General features: G+C 42.4%; 1 protein-coding gene across 1 annotated transcript in view; it reads right to left on the bottom strand.

Annotated features, from left to right (window-relative positions):
* Positions 1–24,934, bottom strand: part of BAHD1 (bromo adjacent homology domain containing 1) — a 66,970-nt gene extending 42,036 nt beyond the window's left edge. Inside the window, exon 1 of the mRNA XM_065404133.1 lies at positions 24,924–24,934. The gene's annotated coding sequence lies outside the window, so the exon portion shown is untranslated. The remainder of the gene's footprint in view (positions 1–24,923) is intronic.
* Positions 24,935–27,196: the final 2,262 nt, after the last annotated feature.

Genomic DNA, 27,196 nt, shown 5'->3' with positions numbered 1-27,196 from the left:
CAAACTCAAGACGTCATGAACAAATTGAATTGATGTGACAAAAATACATGAAGAAAAGACATGTTTCCACTGCTTATATGCCAGTGCAAGTTGTTAACTGGATTCCTAAGAGGAAATAGAAATTCTTATTGATGAGGAAAAAATATATACAATTGGCAATACTGAAACCTGATGGAACAAGTCACATGATGGTAACTAACAAAGCCCAGGATGTGGTCTGGTGAGCGTGTGTTACAGGCCACCGAATCAAACCAGAGAACAGAATGAGTTATTCCTTACAGACCGGTGCTTAATGTATTGACAGAAATGGTGCTGTTATTGGGGAATTCAATTTAGGAGACATATGCTGGAGGTCTCATGGAGCAATCAATGTATAATGCAATCAGAAGTTATGAAGAATAGAAAATGGATAAAGGAAGCTAAAGACATCAGAGAAAAATCCATGTCTGGCTAAGCTAAGGACAATAAGAAGGCACTTTTAAAGAATATTAGAAACTAAATAATTCCTAGAAACGGTATAGGGATAAATGGTGGATTCTCTGTAACCTGAAGTCTTTAAATCGTGATTTGAGGACTTCAGTAACTCAGCCAGAGGTTATGGATCTATTGCTGGAGTGGGTGGCTGAGGTTCTGTGGCCTGTGATGAGCAGGTCAGACTAGATAATCATGATGATCCCTCTGGCCTTAAAGTCTATTAATGTATGTTTATTGCCAAGTTTTAAAGAAAGTCAAATCACCGAACTTGTAGAAGCACCTGGAACCAGCGTTTATTGACGTCCTAAACCAGTTTTTGACACCAGTAGCCTCTTCTACAGATGCAGACAGAATATTTTCTTCATTTCAGTTTATTTCAATTAGTTCAGTTCAATGACTAGTTCACTCAGTTATGAAAAAGCAGTAAAGCTTGTTTTCTTCTTCCAATCTATGAATAAAAACTAGGTGTGGGAGGGTGAGACCTACCAGTTCTAAAATCTTGGAGGACATGGTAACTACAAGCAATCAGTTCAGTTAATTACACACACATTCTTGTTTATTAAGTCAGTTTTAAATGTAAAAAAATGTTTTGATAAACTTTTCTCTAATGTATCCAGGACTTAAGGCAGTTGTGGTTAATTATATAAATAAATAACCAACCAACCAACCCACCCGCTGTTCTTGTGCATTTAAATTTGTGAAATTCCAGCCAGAGTTTGACACACATCAAACACAAAATTAATCTAGTAAATAAGAAATGAATCCTTCACCATTTTCTAACAATCAAAAAATGTAAAAATTAAGACTCGGAATAAATGTAAATTAAGCTATATAACTGCTTAAATAAATGTTTATAGATATAGTGTATTCTCCTGGTTAGCAAAAAGCAGCAAATTTAGCGTAAGTGCTATATTTAGTTGGGAATCAACATGTCTTAATGATTACCAACTAATAAAACAACTTTTCTTTTGGGGCTTTTTCTTATATAGGCACCTATTACTCCCCACCCCCGTCCCAATTTTTCACACTTGCTCTCTGGTCACCCTACAGAGGGCAGATAGTGGGGAGCACCCATAGGGATGCACATCTTGAAGAACGACAGTTACCACACAGGGTGAGTAACACTTCCATCTTCAAGGAAGGAGGGCTGAGCACCTGCAGACTCATAACAGGTATAGATACAACCCAATAGCCATTTCGAAAATCTTAGCAGAAATGGGAGCACTCCCCCTTAGATCTATTTGCGAAGGATATGAAGAGTCCAGACTATCTCCTAAACTGCTTAGGGAGTTCTTTATGTGCAAAGGGACTGCCAGCTGCCAAGATGCCCCTGGTCAGAAAAGAGGCAGTTCTCAGCCAGCCTTGAAAGCAGAGGAGGCACAGCCTTGCATGACTGCTGAATGCTGCCATATGGCACAAAGGTGCATGCTGCCATATGGCCAAGGAATTGAAGACCGTTCCTTATTGACGTCCAAGGACTTCCTTGAATCATCCCTATCAGTGTTGACAGTCACAAATCTGTCTAAAGGGAGGTACACTCTGGCTGTCACTGAGTCCAAGTATGGATCCTTTGCAGCGGTACTAACATGGATTTCTTTGCATTCAGCAGTAAGCCCAATTCCCAGAACACAGCAAGGGCCTTCTGAGTGGATGAGAACACTGCCTCAAAAGAGTGGCCTTCGAGAAACCAATTGTTAAGATACAGGAAGATGAGAATCACTTCCTGCCAAAGGTAAGCCGCCAGTACCGTTAGAACCTTCAAAAACGCCCTTGGGGTCAAAGTTAGGCAGAAGGGAAGCATTCAATACTGGAAATGACCTTTCCTCTAAAGAAGAAGTTCTAGTTGCTAGAGTCATCATCCTGAACTTTTGAGGGGGAAGGGGTGGAGCCTTGGGCACAGCTAGGGTCAAGCACCCCCATCACATTGGAAAGTCAGCACCGGGGCTTGTAGAGCCATTCTGGCCAACAGCTAACCCTCTACAACAACAGACTGGAATTATTCCCTGCAGTCATGTGGCAGTTGCTCAATAAAGGCCACAAGCTTGTTGTAATTAGTGAAGTTATATTTGGCCATGACCACCTGATAGTTTGCAATCTGAAACTGCAGGGTTGTGTATGAGTAAGACTTTCCTCCAAAAAGATCCAGTTGCTTTTGGTCCTTGTCATCAGAGGTAGTCTTGAAAAATGCTGCCTCACCCATTCATTCCCAGCATCTGCCACGAGGGAGTTAGATGGGGGATGGGAACAAAGAGTTGGAATCCTTAGGGGGCATGTAGTACTTCTTGTCTGCCTTTTGCACACTGGTGGAATAGTGGCTGGCATCTGCCATACCATCTTAGCTGGATCCAGGAGAGCCTCATTAATAAGTAGCACCACTCTGGAGCATGTTACCGACTGCAAAATACCTAGCAGCTTACACTGCTGATTTTTGACCTCCTCCAGAGGGATCAGCAGAGTGTAAGCTACCCTCCTAATGAGGTCCTGGAACTATCTGAAGTCATCAGCAACAGAAGGAGGGAGAGGCATAACTGCCTCATTGGGAGACGATTGTGAAATGGGAGTTGCAGGGGAGACTCTCTCATCTACCCTAGCTTCAGGCTCCTCAAACATCTCCTCCTGCCATGGAAGGGTAGAGGGAGGATGTCAAACCCTGATTTCCCTAACAGACAGTACCAGTGGTCTCTTGACCTGTCCATGGGCAGACCATAGGTCCCAATATCGCCATTGCGGGGGGGTGGGGGGAGGAGAAACGGCACACAGGGTTGGTTCCATCATCCTCAATGAGCGGCAAAGTCCTCCCTGCACAAGGGCAGATTCCCAAAGGGATATGTAGGAGAACACCTAACAGAAATAGAGGAGACCAACTGGGAGTCTTCCTTTTCTTCCTCCACATCCTCCCAAGGATGAGCAGCCAAGGAGGACAGAGGAGAGTCCTGTGCCATTGAGTGACACTCAGCCTGAGGTCTCAGTATAGAGAGATGCTCAGTACCTGACTACAAAGGGGACTCTGGTTCATCCAACACCAAGAGGTCCCGAGTACTGGCACTCCTTCGGTACCAGTAAGGACACAGGTAGCCAATGTCACCAATGACTGAGTGTACTGCAGGCTTTGTGGATGTCCAATGCTGATGTTTGCTCGGTACAGAGGACACAGCTTGTACAAGCACCCTCAGCTGAGCTATTGATATTGGTACCGATGGCTAGGTTAAGGCACGCATGACGGCACTAACAGCTGAGTGAGATGCCTCAGTGCCAATGACAGGGCCAAGCTCAATGGTACCCTGTGCTTACTCTCCTTATAGCGGATGGTACAGGTGCCCTATCAGAGCCGTGCTTCTTCCCACTGGATGTCTGGGGCTTCACAGGCCTGCCGGTACTGGAGGAAGAGTCCTTGGCCACAACGGTACCCTCGGAGACAGAGGACCTCGATGCGCCCCTGGTCTTTTTTGGAGCTGGCTTGTTAGATACACTGTCTGCTCTCCTCTTTTTGGGAGTCTGCCCACTGTGCTCCAAAGACTTCCTTTTCTTAGGAGAAGCCTGCCCTGAGTCTGATGGGGTGTTGGATGCATCCTGGGACAGATGTACAGGAGACTGGAGGGGCTCCTGATCTGGCTCAGAGAGTGGTTGCAGGGAACGTTCCACCCACAACAGTTTGAGCTTTACCTCTCTGTTCTTCCTAGCCCTAGACTTAAGGGCTAAACAAAAGGAGCACTTCTGGGAGATGTGGGATTGCCCCAGGCAGACACACTCACTTGAAGTGTCCATTGCACACCAGTATAGCCCCCAGCAAGAAGTGGTGTTTGAAGCCTGGTGAACTTGTTATACCCAACCAAGAGAGGACAAGTTTCTCAAGGGAAAAGAGATAGAAAAACAGTTCCCTTTCCTAAAAAGGACTAACTATACTAACATTAACATCAACTCTATGCTAACTACCTTTGATAGAAAAAAGGTAAAGCGAAAAGGCCAAGTACACACTAGGCGGATACGCTAGTGTTGCATCTCGGACCAAGAAAGTAGAAAAGGAACTGAAAGCGGTTCGCCTGTGCACCTCTACATAGTCTCAGTGTCTGCCACAAAGCGGCATAGGACACATCACAGGCTGAATGGGCATTGTTAGCTAGAAGCCTCTGATCAAGGGCTCGAGAGGTGTATGTGCACCTGAAGTGGAACACTCATAGGGACACCACTCAAAGAAGTTTAAAATTGCAAAAATAAGCTTTTGTTAAAAAATAAAATCAGATAACTCCACAATTTTTGAAAAAAATTAAGTTTATTTTTAAACATTCTAACTCAATGTTTGAATCCTGAGTACTGCAGCACTAAGTAGTGAAACATCATTAATTCTCATTGTAAAGGATGAAAAAAGCACAGGTAAACAGAATAGTGACAACCGGATTTCGAAGTTTAATTATCTGAAATGTTTTTAGCAAGGAATTAGTTTAAATTATAGGTTGTAAGCAAAGTGATCCTTTATGACCAAGAAGGGAAGAAATTAGGATGAATAGGAGAGGGTAGGATGCTCATCTAACATTTTTAAAGGATGAGAATAATTTGGGTCTGGTTCTCAGATATAAATTAGCACAGCTCTACCCTTTTTAATTTTTTTGCTAGTAAAACCATTCACCTCCCTTAACATTTGCCTAGATATTTAACATTAGTAAAAGTCTCAGTAACAGAGCTGTACAAATAATCAATTTTTCAGTTTTCTGACTGAAATGGAAAAAATAAAAAATGTCCATTTTGATTGACCCAAGAAGTTTTTCAGTTCCTCATAATACAAAAAAACAGGAAAATATTGTTTTGAGTCGACTCTGTAGCCTCGTGGTTAGGACACTCACTTGGTGGGACACACCTGGGTTCCAATCGCTGCTGCAATTAATATTTATTTATACAAAGTGGAACAGTTTCAGAAGGAAAAATTGAGAGCGACCCTCTCCAGAATAGCCCAGGGCTCTCATCCACATTGTGAGAGTGCCAACTTTGAATCCCAGCTCTGAATTAGGCAGAACAGGACTTGAACCTGGATCTCCCACATCCTAGCCAAGTAATCTAGCCACAGGTATAAGGAGGGCAGCACTACTACCGCCTCTCTCCAGTGGTTTTGTGAATAGCACCTAAGTTCTCTTGGGAATTTAATCCAAAAAAATATTTTTGGTTTTGACTGTTTGGTCAATTTGTGTCAAATTTGCAAACAGTTTCAGTTAACCCCCAAACTGCATTTTTTGACAAATCAACTATTCATCTGAAAAATTTCACCCAGCTGTACTCAGTAAGCATAATCACCCTGTGGACGGAAAACAGGATTCTCACTGTCACTTTCCTAATTCATGGAACAATATTTTCAGCTAAAACCCCTTATCTGTATTTGAAACAGCGACTCATCTATGAGGCAACAGAATGACATTATCTGTGGGATTTCAAAATACATTATTCACAAGTTCAGGTAACTGTTCTCTTTCACGAGCCAAGTAACACAGCTATTGCTCAAGGAAACAGTCAATATTATTACTTTTTTCTATTCTTTTCTCTCCATCACCCAAATCACCCTGAAATAACATACTTACTCCGTATCACTGCCCAAAAATTAAAGAAAATCAGCACACTTTTTCATGTCTCCTGAATAACTCTGCACTTTTAAAAGCCCATCATCTCAATTCCAGCTCAGAATTTACATTATTCAAAAAAGCTTTCACAGAACTTAAAAAAAAAAAAAAAAAAAAAAAAATAGAAGGGATGCCATATATTCATTTATTTTTAAATCCACTGGAAACAGTTTAACCAAACATACAATCTAACTTCTACGTTTGCAACTCAAGCAGCAGCTCTGAACTCTTGAAAGTAAAGGTGAACTGAAACAAAACAAAAAGAACAGGAGTACTTGTGGCACCTTAGAGACTAACAAATTTATTAGAGCATAAGCTTTCGTGGGCTACAGCCCACTTCTTCGGATGCATTTCTAATAAATTTGTTAGTCTCTAAGGTGCCACAAGTACTCCTGTTCTTTTTGCGGATACAGACTAACACGGCTGCTACTCTGAAACCTGAAACAAAACAAACTAACAATTGATTTTCAATCCACATGCAAAGCGAAATGCAAAAAATAATCTTCCATTATTTTTTCTGAGGTATTATAGCACAGGCTTCTCATGCTGGGTCTCAAATGAAACCGGATAGAACATCCCTAGGTCATGGTTTTGGGGACCTGTTAAGTAGTTACAGTAGTCCTGTACACCACACTGCAACACAGAGTTCTTGTCACCAGCTACCACCTCAGTTCCTAGAACCTTCCAGCCAAAGGCTACATTTTGCAAGAGGCTAACCCCCCGCCCCCTTCAAATTAGATATAAAGATTAATAAAAATGGCTAAATACCATATTTTAAGACTAAAATACTAAAGGATGTTCCAATTTCTATACATTATCTAGACATGTGTACGTATTCGTATGTATATACACAGATTATTGCAGCAGCTCAATTGTCACTGTAGGCAAAACTGCGTTGCTAATTCCACTGCAAGCCTTGTTTTAACAAACACCCCTGCTTTTTTATGCATATACACAATTTGCTTAAAGTGTGTGTAATGTAGGCGAAAAGAAGTTCCTCCGAGAATTTGACAACTCTAGCTGTTTTCACACACTAGTCACTCAAAAATTAGCACAAAAGTTAGTGCAATATCTCACTACTTCTCATTCTGTTTTTCTTAATAGAGTATACACTTTTTAATTCCTAAATTGGCACCAGTACTGTTTGGTCTGTATGCTCCAATATAGCATAGTTCAAGTTATTAAAAGAAATGGTAACTTATTAAACAGATGCCCACCAAAGGAGATGGTGGGTAAAGATACATAGTCTGGTTAGACAGAAAGCTCAACATTGTTTTGATTTTTATGGCCATTTGACAACAGAACATGCTGTAAACTCTAAAATTCAGCCGCTTGTGCATAGACCGGTCACTAGAATTTTAGTTTTGAAACAAAAGTTAACAGTCTTCATCAGATTAGAGGATCTCCACCAGCTTGAGTGATTACAGTTAATTGCCTGGTGATTAATTTTTTCATTACTAAGCAATTAGCACTTAAATGTTTAAGTGCTAAGCACTTAACAGCATTCCAGAAACACTAGGAGTTAGGGAGTAAAGCTGGTGGGGTTGGGAGGAACAGAGCATGAGCAGGGATCTACAGGGAAAATGGGAGGCTCCAAGTTTTGCCATGCAGGCACCTTTGGCAGCTGGCAGACCTGCTAAAGCCTGATTAAGAGGAGTCCTGCTCTGGAGAACAACATGTGGTCCAGTGGAGTGGGATTTCCCCTCCTGAAGACCTTAGCGTAAGAGGAGAGTGGATAGGCAGAGGGAGGCTGGCTGGTGATTGGAGCCAGGGCACCATCACTCCCAGTGTTTGGCACTGGAGAGGTAGGCAGGCTGGGAAGCCAAGACTCCTTTTGGGCCATGGCTCCAGAGCCTGCCTCAAACCCAGGGAGCAGGGTGGAAACTCCATTTTTTCAGATGAAATGGTTGGCATCGTATTATATCAGATTTACAAAAGAGAGGAGAAAATTCCAAAACAGAAAAATTCAATTCAATAGTAGGCAAACTATGTAACTGTTGTTAAAACATTAACAATTATGAAAGTCAAGCAATTCAGATAGCAACAAACAAAGTCTCAATACTAGCACCAACCAACCTTAACTCTGTTCCTGCATCTGTGTTACTGTTTGAGGAACCAATCTAGCTTCCATGGAGACTGGGATCTGACTCTTACATATCTAACTGTATAGCTAAAAGGTATTTGACTATAAATATATTAATTAGTTCTGTATTATCAAGTTGGAACATTCATTGCAACACACACACACATACACATACACACACACACTACCTGTTTTAATATAACAGACAATGTTTGGTGCTGTGGTTTGGGATTATATTTCATATATGTCCATATAGTTACTGTTGCATGGAATTTAATCATTAAGAACAGATTGCAATTTGGATGTACTTACTTATAATTGTGATGGGTGCCCACAGGGTGGATTGCTTTAAATCAAAGTGATTTAAATCACAGATTTTAATCAGCAAGCAAGAAATCTTGATTTAAATAAATTTTATCCAATTTCACATTTGTACTCTAGTTATTTTCCTACAGAAAATATTATTCTCATTGGTTGGCAACCATTAAAACAAACTGATTTGCAGCTAAACATAAGCCTTTACACTGAATTTGATACTTTTTACTAAACAAGAAAATACACAACTACACACATTTAAGCAATTATATAGCTTAATTTACATTTATTAAAATTCTTATTTTTTTACAATTGTTTATTGTTAAGAAATGCATCATTCATTTAGGAAGTGACAATTTAAAAAAAAAACTCATGTGTGTATCAAGCTGCATTTCAATGGAAACTGAGTTCAATTAAAAATGCACCAAGTTTTATTTAATAAACAATTTAAAAGTGCTATCTTAAAGGGACTAACTTATAAGAAAAGTTCAGCAACACACATTTTGCATTTAAATATAACTGATTTATTATTAATTTATTATTAATAGGACACAGTATCTGTACTTAGTGAATTTAACTGATTGTATCTGGTCACCATGTCCTTCAAGTTTGTTTTTAGAACCAGTAGATTTCATCCTCTTGCTTAGTTTTTATCCAGAGATTGGAAGAGGCTACTGCTAGCAAAACCTAGTTTAGCAATTCAGACTCCAGATCAAGGTGCTTAGCTAGTACTTTTCCAACAGTGGAGTGGTTTGATTTTTTTTAAAAATTCAGCAAACATACTGCTTGAATTTTTTTTTTATATATAAATGATTTTAGTAAGTTATAGAAAGTTTAGGCCTGAATATAGGTTTCTAAATTTGAAATTAAGGCTTTTTAAAAAAAATATTTAATCTAAATTAAAAAAATTAGAGTTGATTTTTTCTGAAGTTTCAAGACATTTTCAATACAATTCAGACTACCTGAATCTAATCAAAGTATTTCTTGATTTTGTTGGTCCTTTATGGTTGGAAAATAGGCCAGACTTCTAAAAAAAAAAAAAAAACTCTCTGAATAAAATAAGGTATAAATATTCATGTATAGTTCTGAGTGAAAGCTATGAGATCAATATTTTTGTTCCTTTATTGTGAGTTCTCTTAAAGGGTGAGTGTTAAGGTTTTTTGGGGGAGTTGCTCACTGAGGATTTCTGTTCAGTGGTGTACACGCACATGCATGACTGGGTGTGATGTTGTATGGAATTTGAGAGACACTTTAGGATATCATGAATACCAATATAGTAAAATTGCAATGGGTTATGCCAGATATGCCGTGTAAGGTATCTGCAAAAAATGTTATTTGCCAAGTATGATGATCTCAGTTGTGTGTTTGTATCACCTTTGTGTTGTAAGTTTTATATGTATGCGTGTCTGTAGTTCCAAACTTGTGCTGTGCATCTGGGTGACACCCCCAGACAGATTGGCATTAGCACTGCCTAGCCTGCTTGACAGCCCATCAAGGGACACCAGCTATACAACTGACCCATTGAGAGAAGGCAAGGCATACACTTTATGACTCAGCAAGGCGTGCAGGGGCATACCTATGGACAGAACTCTAAGGCTTCCAGGACATGTGCTGGGCAGCTTGTGTTTAGAACAAAGGAAATCAATCTGCGTGGCAAAAGACTATAGAAGGCAGCTCCATCCAGGGCCGGCTTTAGGCCGATTCGCTCGATTCCCCTGAATCGGGCCCCGCGCCTTAGGCGCCTTTTTAATTTTTTTTAAATTTAAATTTTTTTTTAAATTTAAATCTTCGGTGGCCCCGCTCCCCTGGCCAGAGCGCCGGCCAGAGTAGGGCAAACCCCGCAGCCCCGCTCTCCCGGCTGGAGCTCCGGCTGGAGCACGACAGCCCCGTGGCCCTGCAACCCTGGCCGGAGCGCCACGGCCCCGTGACCCCGGCCGGAGCGCAGCAAGCCCTGCGGCCCCCCCCGCTCTTGCAGCTGGAGCTCCAGCCGGAGCGCGGCAGCCCCACGTTCCCGGCTGGAGCACGGCTGCCCCACAGCCCCACGACCCTGGCCGGAGCGCGGCAAGCCCCGCGACCCCCCTTCCCCCGCCAGCAATCCGAAGTGCCGCCAAAGACTGGGAGCGCCGCCCAGTGAGTACAAGCCCCAGGAATCGGGCCCCGCATTTGCTAAAGCCAGCCCTGGCTCCATCTTCTGCTTTTTGTCTTCAGTTCTGCTTCTAACCTCTGAAGTAACCTTCCTACAAACAGCAACAGAGGGTCCTGTGGCACCTTTAAGACTAACAGAAGTATTGGGAGCATAAGCTTTCGTGGGTAAGAACCTCACTTCTTCAGATGCAAGTAAGGTTCTTACCCACGAAAGCTTATGCTCCCAATACTTCTGTTAGTCTTAAAGGTGCCACAGGACTCTCTGTTGCTTTTTACAGATTCAGACTAACACGGCTACCCCTCTGATACGTCCTACAAACGAAGTTCTGAACAAAGGACTGAATGACCCATCCAAGCTGTGGATGTGTTCCAGAGGGACTTTCAAGCCAGCAGACTCACCAATACTACTAGGAACCTGATGGACTTTGTAGTCTTTGTATGTATGTGACTGTTTTACCATTTAACGTCTCTCTTCTTGTTCTTTATTTCTTTATAATAAACCTTTAGTTTAGAGACACTAAAGGATTGGTTGGCAGCGTAGTATTTGGGTAAGATCCAAACCCATACTGATCTGGTAACGTGGCTGATCCTTTGGGGTCAGAAGAACATTTTGTATATGTGAGCAGAGTTTTTTAAATAACTTAAGTTCTCACTGTACTGGACCTACGTGCTAACTGGGAGCCAGCGAACTGGAATGCAATGAAGGGCTGTGTGATTTCTTTTTGATAACCGGTGTCGGGGATCAGAAGCACAGTCTGTGACTGGTTGGGGAGTTTAACTTCAGTGTTACTCCCAAGAATGGTGGGTATCTGCTCTACATTTTGCAGCCTGCCCTGACATTGGCATTACCAGTGAGGGCTGCCCTAGGCACCATGGGGACTTAAAGTTGGTGTCAAAATTTATGTAAGCTTAGCTTAGATGTCTTTTTTTGTTTTTAAGATGTGTTCAGTGGTATGTCGTCTATTGAATTGCACTTAGCAACCTTAACTATTTTAAAATTTTGGTTTGGAAGAGATGGTGATGTGGAATAGTAAAAGGGTTATTTTCATGATTTCAGGATAGCAGCATTTCTTACAAGTGGCAGTGCCACAAATTAATCCTGCAGGTCAACAGGTGCTGGTAAAATCTTTACCATGCTATCATGTGGTATGTATGTATATGCCACACATTACAGAAGAACCATTTTAAGACTATTGAAATTTTTACTGGATTATGTTTTCCCTCTGCCTGCAAAACCAGGTGCCTTCATTACCATGAATACAACTATACAGAGCTCAGAAGGAACCATAAAACCTCTGAAAGTCAGATACAATCACTTTTCTGTACATAAGTTTCATGTTTTAACGTCCAATATCTCTGGCCCTTCGGTAAGAGGCCTCAGTGGGAAGTGCAGGACCTCTACTTTCCAATGGTATAAAGTTCCTGTTTCTAGATCCTCTAACAAGCGCGTGAAACATCTGACTTTAAATTGTGATGTTTATATCGAGAAAGCCATCACTGATGCAGTGCTAAATATTGCTGGCCTGAGGCTCAAATAGGGAATATTTGGAGGGAATTCTACATATGTAGGGACAAAAGGGAACTGTTTCTCCTTTGCAAGTTGATAGTTGACAAGATGGTGTCTATTTGAAGCAGCTCAGGGGTTTGGAATGTTAGAATAAATCCCAAGGGAGATGGATTAGTGAAGCAGCTACAAGTGCATGATAAACTGTAGTATGTGACAAATTTAATCACACAGACATCACCTGGGTGATATGCCTGGGAACATATGCATAGGTGCGATATAAAGGTCCTACACCAGCATTAGAGCACCAACCTGCATTGGGACTGGGACAGCTGCTTCATGTCAAAATGTCGTCACTTTCAAAGCAAGCTGAGACATGAAACTGAAAAACGGTGGGCAGTCAGTCAACATACACCATCATTTAAAAAAAATAAATCAAGGTTCCACAAATAATGCTGCATCTATACATACATACAGATAGACAGGATTATTTGGAGACTCTTGGCTCCTCATACCTTCAGAACTTCTGCAGAGGCGATGCCTCATCAAGGGAAAACTTCAACTTTGACATCAACACAACTCACCATGAAACAACAGGTGAAGCATATCTGGTGATCCTTATGGATAACTGGATTTGTGCTCATTGGGGAGTGGTGCAAACATCAAATTCAGATGCCCAACAAAGGGACATGACTCAGGCTTCTTCACGGAAATCTTTCAGAATCATACAGGCAGGATTTATGGAAACACCTTGAGGGTGCCTTATAAGAACCTTCAGGTATGCCCCTTGAAGCCAGACAGCTCTGAGCAACATCGCCAAGCAGATCTGACATGTGTGCACATTATCAGAGCCCCAAGAACAAAATATAGCAATTGTATTCATCTGTGAAGGACATTTTATGGCTACATCAACTCTTCAAGAATTCGCTTGGCTTCCTCCTTCTCAGGCATCAAGGAAGAGGAAGACACCCTGAAAAAGAAGAACCCAAAAGAAAAATCTAAGCCACATCAACTGCAGGAAAGGACAAATGCAGCATCAGATCCGAGGGTCCAGTTGTTAAATCTTGAGAGTGGTGACTGAGCAATAGAAGGTGTCATGACCAAAATGCACGGAGATACAGAACACGTTGAGGTGGAAAGTCTGCAGTACATGATATGGCAAGAAAATTTCCTCAAAGTATTAAGGGCATCAATGCAAGATCACCAAGACAGACCCTCGGGGGCAAAAATAAAAACAGCTCAAATCTGCTAGCTCAAAAGGACCCCAGATGGTAGCTTGTACTTTGTCTCTCATTCTGTGACAATTTGTTAAAACTGACTGGAGAGAAGATCAGCGAAGGATGCCTGAAGTGGAGAGAGCTGCCAAGTGGAGCAAAGCCAGAGTGACTTTAGGAAACACTAGCAACTCCCTATCTGAACGTTTCTAGGAGCTGAGCTACTGACAGTTGGTGGACCTGAGAACGCAGTGGCATGCTTTGCTAAAGAAATCATGTAGGCTATATGAAGACAGAGCGGATGCAAATTTTAGTTGTGGAATCTCCCTATGCGGACTAGTGGTTCTAGTTCTAGTCAGGAACCTACAGGCAGCCCAGAAACTGCCAAGAATCATGTCAGTTTCCTACTGCTGCTGTGAAAAGATAGGAGTAGCAGAGGAAAGCAATGGTATTTGAGGAGTAGAAGCAAAGCAATCAAAGTTGAGGAATGTGGAAGAATAATGAAGACCAGCTCTTGCCCACACAGCCCCTCTTTGCAGTAGCCAGGAGGCTCTGGATGGGGAGACTAGATAGAGTTCCTTCATCTTCCTAGCAAAAAATTTTTTGGAGAGAAGGGCTGGGTCATGAAGGGGAAGGAGGATGTTTCAAATATGTAAGATACCTATTTAGTCAGAGGCTTCTTTTAAAGTTGAAGCCCCCAAGTAGGGAGATAGAACACTAGCACGAATCCCAGCATCCACCCTTTTCATAGCAATTGGGAATGGCAGAAGGCTGGGCTTTTCACCAGGGAGCAGCCTGTGGACCTCATTAGCAGCCCTTCCCTGCCTTCTGTATCAATGAAGTAAGTTTAGTCTTTCAACCAGTATGCAGCTGGAAATCCTCAAGTCTGTGTATAAAATACTGTCCTTGAAGCACGTTCTATTGGTTATGGTAGCAGCTCTCAACTAAGAGTCCGGGGCCCCCTGGGGGGACGCAAGCAGGTTTCAGGGGGTCTGCCAAGCAGGGCCAGCATTAGACTCGCTGGGGCCCAGGTCAGAAAGCTGAAGCCCCACCACCCGGGGCTGAAGCTCAAGGCCTTGAGCCCCACCACCCGGGGCTGAAGCTCAAGGCCTGAACAGTTTAGCTTCACTGGGGCCCCCAGCAATTGCCCTGCTTGCTACTCCCTAACGCAGGCCCTGGCTTTTATATGCAGAAAACCAGCTGTTGTACCACAGGTGGGCCGTGGAGTTTTTAATAGCATGTTGGGGGGTGGGGGTGGCCTCAGAAAGAAAAGGATTGAGAACCCCTGGGTTATGGGATACCTGATCCTGTACCACACGCTCAGTAACTTTCCAAAGCAGTGCATATACACACACTATAATGTGCAGTAGCAGCAAGCTATTATTTTTCTCCTCGTTGGTTTAAAAGGATGCTGCCAACCTAAAAATCTTTCATCTGTCTAAAATGTTTTACCGACTATTACAAGTACCAAAAAAAGAAAAAAATCCTACATTGGTTACTTCATGCATTTTCCCCAAGTTTGCGTGGATCTTTCATAGAGCAAAAGTGGAGAAAGTCTGAAATACAAAAATGTGATTGTAAGACCATAAAAATAGGTGAAGGGCCTCAGAGGCAGGGGCAGTACTTGAAGCTATTTTAATTCTTTTTTTAATTGAAGAGATTTCATTTAAGCAGAATGCAGGCCCATCAAAGAAAGACCATCTCACGGTCACCTACTATACTGTTTTATTAGGGTTACTGCTGTTAACTAGATTTTAATAAAGCTCAAGTATTGAGATAGTAGGAATGCTTGTGTGTGTTCACTTTCCTTCCTCTCTATGGTCCATTTCTGCAATTGCTTCTGATGGTTACCTTGGAAACATATGCAAGTTAAATTGGATTCACGTCCACTTAGTGGTGGACAGATGGAGTTTTGAACAGGCCAGTGCATGAGATTCAGAAAACAGTAAGACTTGGAGAAGTTCACATTATCTATTAAAAAAAAGAAAGAAAAAAGCAAGCAGCCACGCCCGCGGCCCCCTCACCCCAGCAAGTAGGGCATTTGATCTATTACACCACAGTAACAACAAGGAGTCTGGTGGCACCTTAAAGACTAACAGTGGCTATGTGAGCTTAGCATCACAAACCCCGAAATCCCTGCTAACTTTTTATACTTTTGTCTAGATAGCAAGACCACAGGCACCTTCGAAATTCCCACTAAGGTTTTAAGGTTGTGCGAGTGTTTGTTTTTAGGCAAGGACAGGACAGTTCTTAATCTTGGTTAGTAGCTTCAGGCAGGAGAGCTGGTGTAAATTAAGGCTACATCTATACAGTGAGCTAGGGGCGTGATTCCCAGCTCTCATTCACATACTCACACTAGCTCTTATCTGAATAAGTGCACTAAAAATAGTAGCGTTGCTGCAGTGGCATGGGCAGCCCATGCCGCTACTGCCACTGGCCACCCCAAGGACATACCCAAGGACTGGTTATTCCAGGGGACAAGGGAGGTGAAAAAAATAGTTAAGAATTAGGGCAGACAATGTTAAACATGGGCAATCGTAGATTGAAAGAAGGAAGCAGATTCCTCACTTCTGGCTGGGGGAAAGGCTGGGAGGGGAGGAGATCATTCTGGAAATGAGCAGAAATTAGACTCTGCAGTCCTGAGGGCATTCTTGTAAAGAAAGCCACTTATAAGGTCTCCTAATGGCTGTACAGAGAAGACACATTGCAGCTGTGGGTCAGTGTTGGTACATTACACTGCATGCTGTGAGACTTGTTCGACAGTCATTAGAAATAACTTTAGAGCATTACAGCAGTTATTTTCAATCCCACTGGTATAAATACTGTACCAGTGCTATGTCACAACCTGAGAAAAGCTCTCCACAGCACCATGTATATATGGTTACGTCTACACTATAAGACAGGGGTGTGATTCCCAGCTTGCATATGCATACTCGCACTAGCGCTCATCTGAGCTAGCACATTAAGTACAGTAGTGTAGCCACAGTAGCATGGGCAGCAGTGGCACAGGCTATTATGCTCCAAAGTCATTTCTGATGCTGGTAATCCTTGTTCCCTCTTCAGAATGATCACCTCCCCTCCCAGCCAGAAGTGAGGAATCTACTTCCTTCTTTCAATCTATGATTGCCCAGGTTTGACATTATGAATTAGGGCAAACAACTATTTTCTCACCTCGTCTCCTGGAATAACCAGTCCCTTAAGAAACCTCCTTCTCCCCTAACCTCTTTTTGTTTGATTTAATCATTCTTCTGTTGCTCCCTACATTACTACTGTCCTCAACTCCTTTTCCTCTGATACCTTCATCAACTTGAAGAGTCTGCTGCTGCCCACCACTCTATTAAAAACAATCTTTATTCCTGACAATACTTACCTTCCTACCGCTAACCTTTTCTTAAAATGCTTTGTAGTTCACCTGGGCAACAGGAGAAACATCAAAGAAACCCCCTCCTCTCTCCTTAGCTGCTGATTTGCTTCCATTGTCCATAAACTTGGCTTCATCCTTGAGTATGAACTTTCTTCTTACATATGCATATATCTGCTCACTGACACTTTTGCAACATTGCCTGCATACCCCAATGCCTCAGCATTACCTCTGTTGAGATATTAAGTTCCTCTCACCTCAAATATTTAAACTCCCTCCCTTCATTACTGTCTCACCAAATCCCAGTTTGTCAGACTTTGGGCACCTACAATAAAGAGTGACCATATCACAGCCAGTCTCCGAGAGCTTCACTGAGTCCCCCATTCATTTCAGGATCTACTTCAACTTCCCCTTTGTTTTTAAGGCCCTCCATAGACTTGATTCATCTTCACAAAACTTATCTTTCATTCGGTTCCCTTCTCTACTTCTAGCACTAGCCCGTCCGCTCAGTCCGGTCACATCGTTTTGCAGTTGCTGGTACAAGGACTTCTGCAGAGCTCTTTCTGTATAACCCCACTTAATATCAAACTCAGTTGAACTGAGACTAACTTTTCTCCCTTGCCTATAACACATAATTTCTTCTCCTTTGCGGTTAAATTGTTTTATTTATAGGTATTCTACAAGCACTTGAAGATACAGTCTGTACAAGAGACACTATATAAACTGTACTGTACTGGAGGACAAGCTAAAGAACACTTTTCAGTAAGGCATTCAGGGCCACAGCCTGCAATAATAGAAAGCCAGCATGCTTAGGATCTACCTTTGTCTCTGCAGCTCTAAGGTCTCGTTTAAAGAATAACATTTAGACTAAGATACATTTGTGAAGAAAAATGGTTTTACATAACTTAATGTCTACAATTTTAATTTCAAAGAAAACTTTAGATAAATTAAAACATACTAAGTCACACATACATAGAGTTTACAAAAACCTTTGAGATCTTACTTGATAAAAAACAGGGCTTTGGAGCAGAGTCCGGAGCTGGAGCGTGGACCAGTAGGTTTTTGCCCAGAGCCGGAGCAGAGCAATTCAAAAATTTGATTGCTCCAAATCCCTGGATAAAAATCCAGCCTACTTCATTCAGGAGATGCATACTTCTACCCCTGAACATTTGAGGCAATATTTTGAATAAATACTCTAACAATGGGTGCAAGGAAACATCACCATAGTGTAGCTCACAAAGGAAAACCACACAATTAAGCTGCAGCTAAACAAGGAACAAAGTCAAAGCCCAAGTTAACATGAGAACTGACAGCCCTGAACTAAAGCTATAATGTACCACATTCAGAAATAAGATACTGTAATAAATCCCATTTATTCCAATAAAAAAATCATTCCACTTTAGCCATCCAGGTGCTTACTTGTATAGAGAGCAATTTCTATGAACACTTGCATCTATCCCACATTAAACAATGCTACACCAAATACTTGCATATACACCTGAGTGTAAAGAAAAATGCTTCACTGTGTTTTAGTCTTTCCTACTGGTATATAAAGAGACCACAACATATACAAGTCCCAAGACATCTAATTTATGTACCAATCCTTCCCGTCATGTAATATTACTATACATCAACTCTCTCAGCATATTACAGTGTTGTACCAAACATATGCATGGTATCAGCTGATACTAAAAACCATGCCAATAATCTGTTTGGCTGCCATTTTCACAACATTTACCTGTTTGAACTTAATTGTGTGTCTGCCTATGATTATAACTGAACATTTAACAATGTACTTATCAGTAAATGGCATCAAAGCATACATGGGTAAAAAAAATTCCCTGAAGTGTTTTGGAACCAAACAGCCTTGCATTAGCATTAGTGTAGAAGAACCAGAAAATGAAAATGAATAGAACCAGTTAACAGCAAGAGTGAAACTGACCAGCTTAATGAAATCCAGAGGTCAAAATAGCACAATTATTTCCCCCCCAGCTTAAGCTGTTAACTCATAGCTGGGAAAAGTGTATTACGAAAGTGAAGTTTCTAGCCCTGTCAATCGCAACAACCTTAAAATGTAAGTCTCTGGAAGCACTGCTGCCATGATGAGTCTACATCCTGACACACCAGAGTATACAAATATATGTTTCTACCTTTTCATCTTAATAGGTGTTTATTAGCTGCACTTCACTGCTAATGACACACTAGGTACAGACAAGTGCACTTGTTTAGTGCAGTTGGACCTATGGCACATTACGTGTCCTGACATTCCATAACTACTTGCTGCCAGAACACATTCACCCTTCCATCAGCTACAAAGGCAATTATACAGCAAGCTGGTATAACTTGGCTTAGTGCTCTTAGCAGAGGGCCCATGCAAAATTTGAAGAGAGATCTGCATGTGCTGCTTAAGCTCAAGAGTTTTAGCTAAAACAGTGTAACCTTTTATCAAAGTTTCACAGAATATTAAATGTAAATAAGTGATTAGTTGGACACACAAGCAGTATTAGTTTTACCCATTAAAGTTTTCCCTCATTTCAAGAGCCCCTATGTAAGTAAATTTGTGTAACGCAGAACGCCTACCCTCGTTCAGGGAGTTTCATTACCAAACCTTTAAAGGGACATCAATTTAAAGTATACTTCTAAGTGAATTTTTAAAACTTACAGTGGGGCTACAACTGAGATCGAATGGAAGTTTATTTGGTAGTTTTTTTACTTTGGGCAATTGAAGGCACTTTGTCTACTCAGTTTCATTATTTTCCCTTTATACTGTTTCCCCCATTTTGGGGGGGGGAAGGGGTTCCCCACACAGCAATAGGAAAATGGGATTGTAAAAATCACAATAATTGGCAAAGGGGTAAAACCGGTGTAAAACCTGAACTCATTTTGAAACTATCAATAAAGACTCAATTTTGGTTTCATTTAAAACCCTTTTTCTTAAAATAAGAGTGTCTTTTGAGCCTATGCCAATGGAAGAGTTATTAAAAAAAAAAAAAAAGTAACCTAGACATTCCGCTGAAGTGTTTGCGACCCAAACATTTCAGTCTTCCTGCACTAGCACAAGAATGCAAAGTGAAATTGACTATTTTGTCCAAAACCCTAAAATCGAACTTTATTTAAATCTTAACAAACAAAGGTGGTATGAGTAATATTCGTAAGGAAATTTGTTTTCAAGCCCCCCCCTCCCCCATTTCAGATTTATTTTTACTCAACAGTATGTATTCAATTCTGAGGATCCACAACATGAACTTAAGTAGCGAAGACCACTATGATTTAACTTTTATATTAGCACGTACAGACTAGGTACAGATCGGGTGCTATTATTTGTGTATTTATACATATGTAAATAGCATGTTTTTGCCCCAGTTAAGAATGGCAATTCGTTGTGTTAGGCACCATGCCCATTCTAAGATATCCCCCCCTCAAAAGTGTTTACAATCTAAATCATGGTTTTGCTATTTACATTTAAAGAACTGCTTACACAGCATTCTATCACAGATGCCATCTAAAACCAAGGTTTTAATATGTTCCACACACTTGACAGTTTGGGGAAATATCCGAAGATATGTACTAGACTGGCATTAGTGAATCGTAGCCAGTTTATTTGCTGTAAGCAATAAATTGCCTTGATGCCATAATCTTAAATGTCATTTCGGCAAAGAGGAAAAAGCCCTTCAGCAATCCCATGGAATGTAGAGAGAAATCCCAAAAGATTTTTACTAACATTTCCCTAATAGTCATATACAATATTGTCCCTGATCATGGCATATTCTGTGGTATAAAATGTAGAATGTGTATTTTAAGCATTTGTTGTTTTTTTCTTGTTTCAATGTTTGTTGACGTGCATCCATTTTTCTGTAGCATGCTTCCAAGTTAACTTTACCATTTTTCTGAACTTCTGTTTTCATTTCATTATTCACAAGGAAGACACTGGAGACTTTTAATTAGTTCAATCGATTAATTGTGAAGTGGGTTCTCTCTCCATGGTGATTTTTTTGTGTATTTCCCCTCCTCCCCCCGGTGTGTTTTGTGGTGGCTCAGTGAATAGTAGATGGGGCAAAAACCTGTGTGGAGCTCTGTATAATATATTTGGACATTTTTGAGGATTCTCTTAAAGTTCTGATGTACTAAGTCTGATCATCAGCAATAAATATACTAGTTTTCTTGTGGCCTGAGTTTAATGACAGAATGTAACTGCATGCCTATGTTTGCCTAGGATTTCTAATTTTTCAATTGTTTATTTTGGATAGGTCTGCTGTTAAGAGCTTGGTTTCAATACTGAAGTATATAAGATCAGTGTTTGAAGAAGAGAATACATTTCCCAAATAATTATTCATCACCATCTCAGTAAAATAACCACGTACTGTACAAGCACAAGAATAGCTGCTCACAATACACACACACACACACACACACACAGCACAATGACAATTATTGCTAAGACATAACACTAAATGAATCCACTAGTTTCAACCAATGATGAAAATGAATAAAGGTAGCAAAGATAACAGAGAGGAGACCCAACGGTGACAAAAGTTAAATTTTATTAATAAACAACAACAAGTTACTGTAAGCCACTTTAAATGCAGTGATGCACAACCTCAGAGGCTTTGAAGGTAACCAAATTCCAGCTCAAAATCCAGTATTATCAGCCCACAATGCTGCTATATCAAAAATGCATATCAACATTAATGCCAGAAATCTGAAGAGGGCTAAGTCATATTTTTTCCCCCAAGATTTGACCCCATATTCAAATGTGTCAAATTTCAACATCAACTACAGATTCAACCAAGCCAAATGCTAAAGTAAGTGTGGGACTATTTTAGTCACTGGTTATAACGGTCGATTTCTCAAATGACAAAATCCATGATGGCGCAAAAGTATTTTACTAAGGCAATGGCACTGTATTGTTCAGTATAACTGTTTTAGTTGATAGCAAACTGGATCATCCAGATAAGATCCTACACATGAAGTTCCACAGTAAATTTTTCTTCCCTCAACAGTAATTCTGGGTCTTTAAGCTAAATTGTACATCTATAAGCAAGGCTGTACTTCAGTGAGGTCAACCTAAATTCTGCATCAAGGATCCCGGATTCTGCAGCACTCATCATACAGCAGCCTGGAAACAGAAGCGGCTTCCGCTCCATTTAAAACCAGAGCGATTTACTGAATTAAATATGAAAATGAATACAAACAATTAATGCAACATTCCAGGTGTTTAATCTGACTAAATTAAAAATTAAAATTAGTTTAACATAATTTTGTATTGAAGTTGCAAAACTGCATCACAGAAGTTGTCAAGGAATCTGAAGTTTTTGGCAGCTCAGCAGGGGACAGTTGGGGTATTTGGCACTTGAGAAAGTGTGGGGAATGATTTCAGATTGTGGGATAGGCACATTATTAGCTGGATATTTCTGCTAAAATGATCAGCAGTGAACTAGTTAATGCTGGCATTTTAGTTATAATTAGATTTCAAAGGAAATGCATAGTGCCCAGTGCATCACATTCGGAAGGTTTGCTTCACAACCATAAGGGCTAGAAACTTACATTTTTTAAAATGAAAGCTCAGATTCTGGAGCACAGTTTTGCAGACACAGAATCACAGAATGCAGTTTGCTCTGCTTAGAAGTAGTAGCCTGGAATTATCATATTCTAATTGTGACAGATTGATGGATAGGTCAATTAACTGTAGTACCAACTGCCCAGAAATGTTTTCTTAAAAGTTCATCTGCTCCTGATGATTATAACTTCAGATGTGGAATAAGTATCAGCAGTAGCTGTACTCTTAAGAAAAATCCTGTTTGCAGGCTACTATCTCTTTAGAAAGACATACCATACAGGCAAAATAAGTTCTAAATTTAACATTTTCAAAGTTGTCTCATAAAATATCACTTGCTCTTTTTAAAGAGATTGAGTTGCCATGATGCACCGTAGAAGGAGCTGCAGATTGTAATAGGAATAACCTGGGATTTTAGCATCTCCATTTATCCAGCTCACTGGTTCTCGAATCGTAGTCCAGAGAGCACTTGCTAGTCTACAGAGATCTGGCCAGTCACATGGTGCTGGCTCCTGTGTCTTGCAGAAGCAGCTGGAAAGAAGGAGCCAGTGAAGCTGCCTCTATTAGAAGCCACTGCTACACAAAAGAAACAAGCTTCTCTCAGCAATGAGAGCCACCAACAGGAGAGAGAATATCCAGGACGATGGGAACCATGCAAATGGGCAGCATGTGTAGGGGAAGAGGAGGAACGTTTAAAGTGAAGAGCAAAGGAGACGGTGGATTTAATCCACATATACCCCAAACAGAACAAATCCTTATTACAGTAAAGTCAGTTAAATGCAGTAAATAATATTACTGTATATAAACTATTGCTTTAGTTGCCAGACATAATTAATTCAAAACAAAGGAATGGTCCAGTCACTCTATTAACACATGATCTATACCATGAGAAAGTTTGAGAATTTATCTACTTAATGAACATTTATACTTAGTGTAGTTATTCTAATTTCTGGCATACCCATAAGATTAATCTGCTCACAATAAGCCACACAAGCTAAATACCTACCATTATATATACACAAACCTTTCAAACTTCCATTCAACTATAAAACTGATTTAGTGCCCTAGATCTTACTTTAAAGATACTTGAAAACAAACACTATCATGAAACACCAAAAGCCCTTATACTTGCATAAGAAATTATATAGTGAGCATATACAATCTGCTCTCCATCTATTTAGGTGTTCCATCTAATGTACTCACAAATCCAAACTTGGCATTTCGCCCTGGAATCATGTTAAGATAACCATAATCTTTCTTTGGAGGGGGAGACAAATGACACCTTGTTTTCATTCTCTGTGGGCAGTCCACTACTCTAACGAATTCCTTCTCCATTTTTCTTAACATGGTGTTGCTTCAAACACATGCACCACAGGATATACAAACTTAAGTTTATGTTTTCCCCCCTTGCTAACACACTCCACTTGAATCAATATCAAGTGATTCTGTTTCTTGCTCTTTCCAGAGAAAACCCATCAAGATTCATTTTTCAAACATTTTTCCCTTTAAGACTGTAATGCTTAGTCACTTCTACAGTTTTTTTCCCCCGTTTTAAATTGCCTGTCAAGTTGCCCAACATCTAGGAATCAAGCATTCTGTTTGTCTTTGTCCTTTAGTGCCATTTTAATAAGGACATCTGTCTCAGATATTCTCCCCTCCCCCCCAAAAACATAGAAGTTTCTGTATAGATTTTGTAACCATCTCAGAATTAGCAAATTGTAAAATATTCCTAGGACTTTAGAGAGACAGAGGAAAAGAAATAGCTGGCCAAGGAGCACAAACCTCATTTGTGTGCTTCCCCCTGAGCCCATCACATGCCCTTCTCCACATCATTTGGAGTTTCCAAGTTAATTGTTTTATTACATAACTTTAAACCTAAAGCTAATCCCAGAGCAAAACAACCTGGTCACAGATATGATATGGCACGGATGATACCACAACCAGAGCTCAACCCACCTGCCACAAAGGCCATTTCCTCTACTCTCTGGGGAAAGGGAAGCCGCTCAGACAGCAGGGTGATGGGCGGGGTGAAATGGAAACAACCCACAATGTCCTTCAGCTCGCCCAAGTGCCAGACTGGAGCAGGATGCCCTTTGCGGTCAGATCGCCCCCCATCTCCCAGCCTAAGGGTCACAGACCCGCCCGCCCCCGCTTCGCGAGCTCAGGAGAGAGCGAGTGTCCTAGGGGGCAGCTCCTTACAGTGGCTGAGCTCTGGGAGGCCGACGCAGCCGGATCCCCCACCCCGAGCACACGCGGAGATCGCAGGGCAGGGGTGGAGAAAAGGCTCCGCCGCCCCAACCCCACATTATCTGTCACCTCATGCCGCCGAGCACGGGCCGCCCGCCCGCCCACATCGGGCAGAGGACCCCCCCAGGAGAGGGGGCTCGGATACCCGCCGGAGTAAACCAGCCCCCGCCTTCCCCCAGCCGGATCCGGGCGGAAAGTTCCTCGTCTTCCCGACCCGACCCGGCGCCCTGGGCAGGGGCGTCCCGCAGGAACCGCCTCGGGGGCGGCGGGAGCTGCATCCCCTCCCCTCGGCGGCACCTGTTCCCATCACCCCGCTCCGCAATGGAAGTTACCCGGGGAGACGGAGCCAGCCAAGCGCCACTGCCTCCGTCGTGCGGGATCCCGGGGCGGGCGGAGCCCCGAGCACCATCGCGTGGGACTCACCGCCGCGCTCTCCCGCGCTGCTCCGTGGCCGGCCCGGCCCGTCGGGGCCCAGGGCAGCCGGAGGCCCCGGCCGGGATGGAATCCAGCAGCTGGACCCCCCCCCCGGGGCGCCCGAGTCCCGGGCTCCACGCTGCTGCGTCAGCGCCTCCGCCGCCGCCTCCCCCTCCTCCGGAGCCTCCCGGCTGCGGGATGGGGGCGGCCCCCCGGGGCGTCGCGATCAGGCTCCTCCCTCCCGCCGCGGCCGCCCAGCGCACACAGGCCGGGAGCAGGCGGCCACTACGGCTGGGACAAGAGGCTCCTCCGCCGCTGCCGCTCGGCTCTAACTCCCCGAAAGCAGCAAGCCCCTCCGTCCTCCTTCCTGCTTCCTCGTCCGCAGCCAATCAGCGCCCTCCCCACCAGGCCGCTTCTCCTCAGCCGCCAATCACACGGGCCCCTGCTAGCCAATCCCGGCTCCCAGCCACCCGCCCGAGCCGGGCCAAGCGCCCCCCCACCACAACCGGGTCCCAGCGCAGGAGGCTCCCAGCAGCCACGGCATGGCTACCACCGCCCCAGGGCGGGGGAGGGGCCAGCTCCACACGAGCCTCAGCATCCCCCGCGGGGCATCGCTGGGCGAGCCCCTCACCCAGCCCGGCTGCCTGCCACCCCTCTAGAATCCCTTCCTCATCCCACACCCCTCCTGTATCCCCCTGCACCCCATCCCTTCCTGTATTCCCCTAGAACCTCGGCCCCTGCCCCTCAGCATCCCCCTACCACACCCCCGTTCCCATCCCAACCTGCCTACAAGCGCCCTACATCGTGTCCCACCCCCACTCAAGCTCTGCTGCACCCTCTCTTCCCAATCCAAACCGTCTCCCCCATCGCTTGCCCCTCCCCATTCCACAGAAATCCTTAACTAGACTCTCATGCCTGACCCACTGAAAACCATTCCTAGCCTAGTCACTGCACCAGCCTGCCACCCACTCTTCTCCCTTGTGACTCTACACCTCGGTCTCCATCCCCTCACTGAGCTTCCAGAGCCAGTCTCCCACCGTCCAGCACTTCCCTTGCCTTGGACGAGCTCTCTGCTGTACCCTCATTCCTTTCCCATCCCAGAGTATGTATAACCAGGTCACTGACATTCCATGGAGCCTTCAGTTGTGTCTATTCCCCCCTGCACAACTGCCATATTCAGGTCACTGACTCAACTTGTCAGTCAACCTCCAGTACTTCCTCTCCAGCCAGACGAGCCCTCTGTGCACTCTGCAAAGACCTTTGCTTGGCAGTTTGTGATCTGGGATATGGTCTACATGTTAAACTAATCCTATCTTCCCCACCTGGCTATTACAGAAGCGAGCTGAATTTAAAATTTACTAGCAATTGCTGTATTAACCTACAATCAGGCAGACTAGAAATAAGAGGAGATGATCACATCAACACTTATACCTTAAATCAGATTCCCAAAAGTGGTCTGGTCACATGCTGGCTTCTCTTTTCCACCTGTTAAATAGCATTAAAAAAAAGTAAAGATACATTAAACACCTTCCTATTTAAGCAACTGTAGTTGCCACAGAGATGTTGTGTGATTGTGAATGAGAGGAGAAGCAGTCCGCAAGACAGTCTTTGTATTAAGTATGTCCCATACTATGAAAAAATGGGAACCCTTGGGTTAAAGCAATACCGGTTAGCCACACATTTATCTAGTTATTCTATTAAACTAACCTCCCTCCAATGATTACTGCAATTCATAAACAGGCATACTATTAAATGCAAGAATTACAGTTAATGCTGAGAAATCAAGCATTCACATATAAAGGAAATAGCCAACATTACGTTTCCTACCACTGTAATAACTTTGTATATCCTGTAAAATATATTATAGGTTACATAGTAATATAAGGTTTGCAATTCAGAAGGTAAACTACAATATAAAGTACTATATTTGAATAATGTGACTGAGTTAACACTGTGGTAAAACCTTAACTTTTGAGATTTCCTAAGGAGAGTTCTTGATTTTGTGACTTTAACATCACATCAATGCTAATTGTTGTAGTTGATTTTCTCAAGTGCTGAAAAAAAACTCACAGTGCACTTTTACCTGACACCTTAAAGTGAGGTGGCTGAAACTAATGGATTCTTTAATAAAGATATCCTTAATTGACGGCCTTCCCTACACTTTGGTATCTTTACAAATGCATCCTCCCCAAATCACCAACTATTCAAATGTGTAAGTTAATCAAAGGCAAAGATGGAAAAAAATATACTTTCCTTTAACTGAAAGTTGGAACAATTTTGTT

The sequence above is a fragment of the Emys orbicularis genome, chromosome 4 (assembly GCF_028017835.1).
Source record: "Emys orbicularis isolate rEmyOrb1 chromosome 4, rEmyOrb1.hap1, whole genome shotgun sequence".
NCBI classification, from domain to species: domain Eukaryota; kingdom Metazoa; phylum Chordata; order Testudines; family Emydidae; genus Emys; species Emys orbicularis.
This window is presented reverse-complemented; position numbering and strand designations above follow the sequence as displayed.